Source organism: Thalia democratica, chromosome 2, assembly GCF_965202585.1.
Source record: "Thalia democratica chromosome 2, ktThaDemo2.hap1.1, whole genome shotgun sequence".
NCBI lineage: Eukaryota > Metazoa > Chordata > Thaliacea > Salpida > Salpidae > Thalia > Thalia democratica.
In genome coordinates, this window is record NC_139166.1 from 43858649 (window position 1) to 43869022 (window position 10374).

Below are 10374 nucleotides of genomic sequence, written 5' to 3' on the forward strand. Positions count from 1 at the left end.
TAACTCTAGCCTCTGCTTTACAATTAAAAGTTACTCTGGTAAGCCTTTGATTTATGTTTTTACTTGACTGATTAAAATCTATCTCCCCATTTACAACAAAATGAACGTTTACAACAGCCTTGTTACCAGATGTTTGTTGCCTGAAATAAAAATGTTTATTAAAATAAAAGACGAGCTTATCAGTTTAGTTTCAGTACCAGTAGTATACCTATTAAATTGTAAGCTATTATCTAAAGTATAATTTTAGTTTAAAATATTAATTTGTAGCACAATAAGAAAGTTCTACAGAAGTTAATTCATCCGTGTAATTATTATTTTTTACGTTTGTATCCACCACAATATTTTACTAAGCCTGATTAAAATTTATTTATTTTTTTAAAATTAAACTTACATCATAGATGTTGTTGTTAGTGGTATGAATGTTACAGGAGGTTCAGGATTTGGTTCATTACATCCTACTTTGCTACCTGCTTTTAAATTTGATAAAATTCCTCCACAGGGAACAGATAGATCACTAAAACTGTTGTTCTATCAAAGTTTAAGGCATATCATAATGCGTTACTAGTGACATATAATACATATTGCTAGTTTTTAGTTGTTAAGAATACTTTCAGCAAGTATTAATAAAACTAGAAAGTATGCATTAGATTAGACAAAGTTATAAAAATACTTTTGTTATTTAATTTAATAATTTTTTTATTGAGTTACAACCAATAAAACATACAATTAAAGTAAAATCTCTTTCAATTTTGTTTCTTGCTATTATGACGTCAAAGCATGTTGAGTAGAGCTCGCCTCTGTTAAATTCCCATTCCCACACAAAAGTATACTCACCTGGTGATAAAGTTTAAAAATAAAAACAACTGGTAATAAAACTGTGGCATAATATGTTTTATGTTGACAATGAAATTTTTTAAACATTACCAATGTGCACATAGTTAGTATAAGTACCTTGCTCAAAATTGTCGGGAATATTAAAGCTGTAAGTTCCCATTGAGTTTCCTCGATCCTCGCAAAAAGCAGGAGCATTCATATATCCTGGTTTTGGGTATTTAGTGTGATCACGAATGTTCACAGATCTTCCCAAGTCAGACACGGGAAACTGTTTGTAGTGTGCAAGAGGCTCATTAGTGTCGGTTCCTTTTCTTCCGTGGTAAATTGCATTACCATTGTCTGGCGTAAATCCTCTTCTCCCACAAATCCCATGAGTCTAAAACATGGTTTACATGACATGACGTTAAACTGTTATGGTGTATGACTCGATAACCAAGGGTTTTTTCGTGCACCAGGTCCTTGGACCAAACTTTTTGAGCCTTTTTCTATCGTTCAATAAGCAATACAAAAGGTATTTGTTGTTTGTTATTTTTCAATGTTAGTTTTTCATGTTAGTCATTATTTTTTGATTTAAATTTATGACAGCATCTAATTTTATTTTCAAATATCCTTTATTTTTAGAAAACTTTAATATTCAAATTGTTCATTATAAACATAGTTCTTAAACTTTAAAAACATATAAAAAATAGCTATCTTAAGTGATTGACCTTATCTTTTGGATATATATTTTTGGTTTAACGCAATTTTATTTTTTTAAAGTATTTATACAGCTAAAAATGTTGTATTTTCAAACCGTATTCAAAAAACATAGTTGTCTATATGAATACTTTTTAAACTTATACTAGAAATGTTTTAGGTGGTGAAATATTCTTGTGATAAAATATACAACACATTTTACTGTTATACATTTTTATTACTAACATTGATGTGCTGTGAAAATAAAAAAACGGAGTTTGTAAAAATGTTTAATTCCATTAAACCTTTTACACTTAATCATTTGTTATTAAAGCAGTTTTTCACAAAAGTTAGTTTTTATTAAACAGCTCGACACAGTTTTTTATTATAACCATAAATTTTAACAGTTATAATAATTTAGTTCAACTTTGTTCTAGGTTTTTTTTAGTAACTTTCATAAAGCGGGTTAAATAACTTGACAGAAGAATGTAAAAAATAAAGTTAATTGAGATGTACTTTTTAAACTATGGTTTAAATATTAATGAGTAAACTACCTTCATCGGATGAGCTATTACTACTTGTTGTCCAGGATAGTAAACAGCTTTCGGGTAACTTTGAGAATAACTTGATCCGCTAAGTGGGGTTTTACACGCGGTTGGGGCTAGTGATGGCCGGTGATCAAAACCTTTTATTTTTTGTAATTAAGACATTTTCACTCTGTAATACTAAAGTACTGATTTGTTTTATTTTACTTAAATTTTTACATAAAGTTGCCATGTAATAAACAATGAAAGATATTTTATAATATGCTGTTTAATTATTATATGTTCGATTAAAAACTAGGAACTGTTTCGGAAAATTTGTTAGTATATATTACTATATATTACTAACCTCAGTGTAAAATTAGTAAGGTTATTTTATTTAGTTTATTTAATTTTTGTATAGGTTATGATTTAAACAAAAGAATTAAAATAGTCTATTACAGTTGTAATAAAATGAAAATTTTCTATTTTTAGTTTTAAGCAACATTTATTTGTATCAAATTGTGCAAAAAAAAACAGAACAAAAACACAAGTCATAAAAATATCAAAATAATAAGTGATAATAACTTTAAGTAGTTTTGATAATTCAAAATTCAAATCAATTGGAAAGTATTTTTTTTTTGATAAATACCTCTATCAGACCCAAAAGAACTTTTTGGAGCAAATATTTGAGAGTCTCTCGGAAAACCCCTACATTTATTTGGATCCCAGTACCTACCATTTTTCTCAGTATAATCTGCACATGCTATCCAACTGTGACCAGAAGTTTCGGAGACATACGCAAGTACTCCGATTAGTGTAATTAAAATCATCCCCGTGTAACTTTAATTTAGTCTGAATAAAACTTTAAATCATACATTAAAAAATGTAAACTATTTAGTAATTAAAACATATGTTTAAACTATTTTTTTTGTCAATTATAACAATTTAACAAGCAAAAATGATTTTACTTTTTGCTTGCTTGAAACTTGGTTTAACTTGTTTGACATAAAAATATTTTTTGTTTTGATGTCATTTGGAGATATAGGTTTACTCATAATATTTAAACAGTGTGTTAAAGAGTTTAATTCAAGGATACCTTAAGAAAGTTGTGTTATTAGCTTGTGTGCATTTAAAAAGTGTAAAATAGCTTAAAATTCTTATTCATAAGTTATACTTCATACAAGTTGGTTTAACATAAAATTAAAGTTTGATACTTATTTTTGTTTTTACCGACTCAATATTTAATGCTCTTCTTCGCTTTTATATTTAAGTTATTATTTTCGTGTCATGAACGGGTTTCTTTACGTTTTTTATGTAAGTCTGCGTGTTTTAACGTTTTAATAAATCAGGAAGTTTTTTTTTACTATTTTTACTTTGAATGTATAAAGTTCTCGAGAAACGTTAATGCTTGTGAAATTAATTAAGTCACAGTTTTTTTGTTACTAATTTTTTTAAGTAAACAAGTAGCAGTTGGTATAATTGATTTAAAAAAGAAATTAATAAATTAAATAAATTTGATGTTTTTGATTTTTTCTATTAGACTACATACTTGTTAATACTTTGAAAATAATTTTTTTAACAGTTACAATGACAAAGAACCTTACAAAGAATAATTTTGTTTGACAAAATTATAATTAATTTAATAACTATTTTTTTAGATTTAGTTTTAATAGTTTTCTAATTTTAATCTAAAATAAACTTTGTATGCATTTTATTTATATTGTTATGAATTTTAGTTTAACGAAATTAGTTAATCTTCAAAAATTATCTTAAAAAGTCCGATCAAATGTTTAGTTACTGCTTTTATGTAACAAAACATAACGTAACTTGTATATTTTTTAAAACCACAAAAATTTATTTAATTATTATAGTATTACCGTTAAACTTCTATTTTAAAACTATGGCTCAAAAATTCAAAAAAAGTCAAAAGTACTAATTCATTTTAATTACGATTTTTTTATTTATGATCATTCTGTAGCTAAAAAAAATTCCATCGTCTTTATTTACAGTACTAATTAATTGAGTATTTTCGTTTTTTAAATAGAGATGTTAATGCTAATCTTTAGCATAAGTTCTACTGCTTTTGTGTCCATGATAATTGTTTGTACTAAGCAACCTTGAATATTTAATTTTTTATTTTTGTTAGGTTTTTGTTCAATTAAACTCATCAAAACTTGCCGAAAAAAAAAGTTACAGCGAATTCTATTTATAAACAAAACTTATTTTTTAAGCAATTTCAACTAAGGATTTTTTGAATATCACTTTTTAATTTTTTTGTCGAAAACTATTTATTCTTAAAGTCGTTAATTAAAAGTTTTCATACTTTTACAGAAACCTAAACAATAAGTTATTTTCGTTAATGTTTTTCAACTGAGAAAAGAATATTGCTTAAGATCTGATTACAAGCTTCATCTTTAAACCTGTTCAGAATTATACACTTTTTTCGTAAGGTTCAATCTTAGCTATTGTAAGACTAATGTTGTTGGCATCATCTGTTAATTTAGTACATAAAAAAGTAAGTTTTAGGGTAGTTTATTATTCCACGATTAAAAATTCACAAAACTCGCTTACGTCTTTTTTCATATTTTTAAGCACCGTATGCCAATAGTTTTTATTAAATGCACCACAGTGTTATTTGTCAAACATCTTTTTATAATTATTTGCTCTAATCAAGCTTTTTACTTAACAGTTTTATTGGAAAAAATACTGATGTTTACTTTATGGTATGCATTTAAAATGACCTTTTACCATTTAGAAAGTTAAGAAAAAACAATGTAAAAAATTTGTAGTAGTATTTATATGTTGTTTATGATTTTTTTAACTAAACTAAGCTCATAATATATAAAATTGTAGTTGAAAATTTGAATACTCATTCTATAAATATTTTTTATGAAACTTATAAAAAATAATATTTTAGATTTTTTATTTAGTAAAATTTATACAACTTGAGTTTTTTAAAGCTAGTAGTAAATTTACATACTTATTAATATCAGCATTCTTAAGAAATCATTATATAAGTAGTGGACATACAGCTTACATTAAATGCAAGACTAGAGTCTAAAAGAAAATAATTTTTTGTTTTTAAAGAACTAAATCTTAAAGAAAAAATAAAATTTTGTAGCTTATTTTAGACGTATTTATGGTTTAATAAACTTTAAAACAATGATTTTAACAACAATTTATATATATTTAGTATTAGTAAGTGTTTAAAAAATAGTTATGTTTAAAACTCGCTTTTGCTAAGTTTTCATTCAACTAAAATTTATACAACCCTTAAAATTAAAAAGATATGTCCAAAAACTTTTATCGTTTTGTATAGGTAAGAAATATATATTATACAAAAATCTAAGACAGGATTCATTCAAAAACATCTTTGTTAAAGCAAACAGCAAATAAAATCGATTTCGGCTAACACTTATCAACTACTTTTGTTAGCAACTAATTTTAAGGTTACATTTTGAGTAAATAAATAGTTAGAGGTTACATCAGAAAAAACAATCAATTAACACTAAGTAGCATAATTGAACAAAAAATAATTAGACATTCACAATTCATAAAAACATATTTATGATATAATGTATACTTATTACATAATAAGAAATATATTAAAACAAAATATTTTAGCTTAAAGTTTAAAGTATGAATAAATACTTAGCTTAAAAATCAACTGAACTAATTTGGACTAATGTATAGTTTTATTAAACTGATACCAAAAGTTTGATTAAAGTTTTAAACTTTAATACTTTAAAGAATAACATACAATTAAGTTTTAGTATTGTAGGTGCTTCAAAATGTGTTGTATTTTTACACTTAAACTGAACTGTATTGTAAAACTTTGTCAGTAATACTATTGTATTGTTATTATTTGTAGTATTAACTTGAATAAATATGTATACACAATATTAAAACTAGCTACTAATATTGAAAATAATACAGTTTTTGCTTCATTTTTTTTCAAACTTCAAAAAATCACGAAACGATTGGTCAGATAGTTTTTTTTAAAGCGAATAAATAAAGAAATAATTTACAAAATACCCAGTTAAACAGAGAGTTTTTTATCGGATTAAGGGTATTATAGTAAATTGAGATGACGTAACAGAAATTTTACTTTTTGCCTCTGAAATTTTTAACGGTATATTACTTGGGCAATATCGTATAAAAGCTAAAAAAAAAGTTTATGTGTACAATACTAGCCAAGATAGCAACTACGGTCAAAAAACGTGTTTAACATCATAACGAAAAGATTTTAAACAAATGAACACAAACTAAATATAAATTTCAGTAAAAAATTTTCATAACCTGCTGTTTATAGGGATGGGTATCACTTTTGCAAGAAAAGACTTTTGCACTAGTTGTCACTTTTGTACGACGTCACTCTTTTGTACGAGTGGTCCCTAAAGCATGGCGCAACTTTTGCAACCGAGTCACTTTTGTGCTAGTCATCACTTCGCACTTATTTATTCTGAGCCTAACCATAAATCTAACCCTAGTCATAACTTTAAACCTGGTCTTAAATCTAGCCCTGACCCTTACCTTAAAACTAAATATAACTCTGACCCTAACCTAGTGCAAAAATTACGTCGTGCAAAAGTTACGCTTTGTGCAAAATTACCCGTTACCATTTAGAGCTTTTAACTAACTGTATATACTACTTTTTTTTTTAATTTAAGAATTGGACTTTTTACCTCTTTAAATTATTTTTTTGATTCAGCAAAAACAATTATTGCAAACTTGAAATAACCTTTTGCCCTTCTAAGTTCTTTTTTTTTTTGAAGCTTGTTTTTTTTTTTGTCATAGACTTTTTTGTCATAGAACGTACGTAGTTTTTTACGGATCCAGCTGTAATGTTAAGGTATTTCCATAAAAAAAGTACAAACTGTAGTCTCAGTTTGGAATATTTTACTAAAATGTAAAGTTGAGCAGTTTGACTAAAATGATTGTCAATCATTTTTTTGAAAAGAAAACTTTTTACTTTACTTAATATTTATAAAAACAACCCACTACTTATCTGAAAAAGACAGCAATTTTGACAAGTCCATTGTTTATAAAATTCATTATGGTAAGTAAGATCATCAAAATTAGTTAAGTAAACAAATTATTTTTGGATAATTTAAGATAGGAACATTTCAACTGACGTGAAACAGAACAAAGTATGTACTAGAACAAAATGGTGTTTTTATCACTACACAAAATAAAAAATAATATTTAATAATTTTTTCAGGGTCTTAACAGTTTTGCATTATGAAAAAAATATTTTGTAAAATTTTTGTAATATTTACATTGGCTGGCTGGATTTCATAGAAATTTTGAAAATGCTTAGCGGGCCGGTCGTTCACAGAGCAAAGACTATGTGGAACAAGTTACTACAGGATGTGGTATCGTGTAAGAGGGTGGAATATTTTCGCTTAAAACTAAAACTACTTAATTTATCATATTATAAATACCAGTAGAATTCAATAATTATTCATTAAAAACTAAAGAAAAAAACTAAAATAAATGTTTATAGTATTTATCTCATCTAAATTAAGTACTGATTCTTTCATTTTTATTTTTTTAATATTAATATTTTTTATTTCCCTACGCCTACCCACTAACAGACTATTAATTTACTTTGGTACAAATACGTTATGTCTTATAAACAACGCTTCTGGACGTTAGTTTATTCGGTTATATTTTTTTATAGATGCGCATTAATTAGTTCTTTTTTGTATGTACTAATTTATAGCCTTTTATTTTAAACAAATAAGTTTAAAGTTGTTAATGACTTTTTTATAATTTTAGCTTTGTTTAATTTTTTGTTTCTGTTTATTTTTTGTTAAATATAACTTTTTTTATTTTGGTTTTTCTTCTTGTGCGTACTGATTATCTGGCTGAGGTTTTAATCCTGTTTCCAACATTGCACAATATACAATTTAAGAGTAATATAACTATAATCGATTAATCACGTACTTTTTAATGAATATTAGCATGTTAAAACAGTTCATTTTAAAATTATCACATTTTTATGTCTAACCTCAAAGATACAAAAGTATGTATTTTCAAAAAAACTTAGTTTTCAGTAGTATTTTAAAGCAATAGATAACAACAGATGTATTGTACACTACTTTTCTTAATTTTTGTTTTGTCAATTTATAAAAATTCCCAACATTTTCAGCAATTACTAGTGTTCAATATTTACCATGTGATTACTAAATAAAATAAAAACTAGAGTATTGTTTTATTATTACATAGTTATATTTTTTTTTTATAAATTATCACGATTTGTTGTCGCTAAAAAATATTTACAGATAACTTTAACACGCTCTTCTAAATTAAGCAGTTTTTTTCTTTATAGTCAATCAGCAAAATTTAAATTCGTGTGTAGCATATGGTTTGAATTATTTAACTTAAATTTTTTTAATTTCGGCTGGCTTGAACTATTTTCAAAAGATAAAAAAACTGTTTAATGGTTTTAAAATAATAACCGCAAGAGAGCCTAGATAACAAACAAAACATGTGTAGTGTGACATTTAAACTTATTTTATGAAATGTTACATTCTTTTTTTTTTAACTTGTAAAATTTTAAAGTCGAATGAAAATATTTTTTTAGCTCTCACATGAAAATTTTGTTGTGCATTTTGATATACTAAAATTGGTATACAAACTACAATAAATATTTCTTATCTAAATTTAAAAGTTGACAAGGCTACTGAGTTCCGGTGCTGAAAGCCAACTAAACATCTTATCTACCTACTATTTCTTAAACTTTTTAAATAACATCCTAGATTTGTACTTTTAACCAAATTACTAACTATTCATTTTATTTGGTATCACGATAGACCTAAAATTATGTTTAAAATAGTTACTTCAAGTTTAATACATCTTTAGCTTTTTTCAACTTATTTTCTGCCTGAAGTACTTTTTTACAAGTTATAAGAAATATTATTCAACGGGAGCTTTTAATAAAACGAAAGTAAAGCATTAAGAATATTATGAGACTAATTAACACAAACTAACAGGTATAAAAAAAATTCCAGTGATTTAGTTATTAGCATTACTTTGTTTTAAGTTCAAAAGCTGTATTTTGAACTTTGTACAACAGAGTAAATTGCGAAACTTAAAGTTTTTCATGATATGTTTCAATATAGAAGCTAACAATTCAAGTCTTTAGAATAAAACAGAGATTATTCTTAATAACTACTTTGTTCAATAAATTTTATAAAAGAAAAACAATTTATGTTAATTTCGTGTTTTTAAAAGCATTTTAAACAGTTTAACACGTTTAGATTTTCTTAATTCTTTTTTGCTAAAAACTTTTATAGGCAAGCACTTAAAAAATTTAATTGTTGATTTTTTCTTAAAGTTCTAGTTTGTTGTATTCTATTTAAATTTTACTACAGTTTTGACCAAAAGATGACGAATCAAAAACTTAAGTTTTAATTGAATACATGGAAATCTTTACTATTTATAATTAACATATAATTTTGATACATATCACTAACCCAATAAAAAACAAACGAATGTAACGTTTGTTAATTTTTTTCTAATAAAAAGTTTTGGCAATAAAAAACGTTTATTTATGAACTTGTGGAAAAAACTAAAATAAATTAATTCTAAACTGAATTATTTTTAAACTTTACGAAAGCACCAGTTCTATAAATTCATACAACCTTATATTTAAATTGAACACATTAAAGTAGTTTAATTATTAACTATAAATCATAGATACATTATTATCTTCATTAAGTAATGTTTAGTTAAAAAATTATTTCAGTAAGTGTAAATAAAAAACAACAACAAATATTAGAATAGAAAAATAATTTAGTAGTAAAAACATTTCAAACAAAAGTTTTATTTTTATTTATTAAAAATTTCATTGCAAAAAAACTTTTTTACTCTAAGTTTGGTAAAGTATTTAAAAATTATAAATTTTATATGTTGTCTAGGAAACATAAAGAAATAAAAAACTGTATAAACACGTATGGAAGTTTCATAAAACAATATTATAATACACAAATGAACTGTTCGCATTAAACAAAAAGGCACTAAACTTTAAAACCACGAAATGTATTTTTAATGCACTATGTCAAGGCAAAAAGGTTAAAAGTTAGTAAGCAAAGCGAAACAATGATTATTGATATATGAAAAATAACTTCTATAAGTATTTCTAAATGTACCTAAACAAATGTAATACATATATTAAATAAATAGATAACTTAAAAGAAGTTTCGATTTAAGGGTTAAAAACAAAAGAATAATTTTAACACTAAAACCAATCTAAGCCATTATCAACAGTTATTGAAAAGTTAAATTTTAGAAAACGCATCTCATACATTTCGAAATAATACTTGTTTGATCTTCT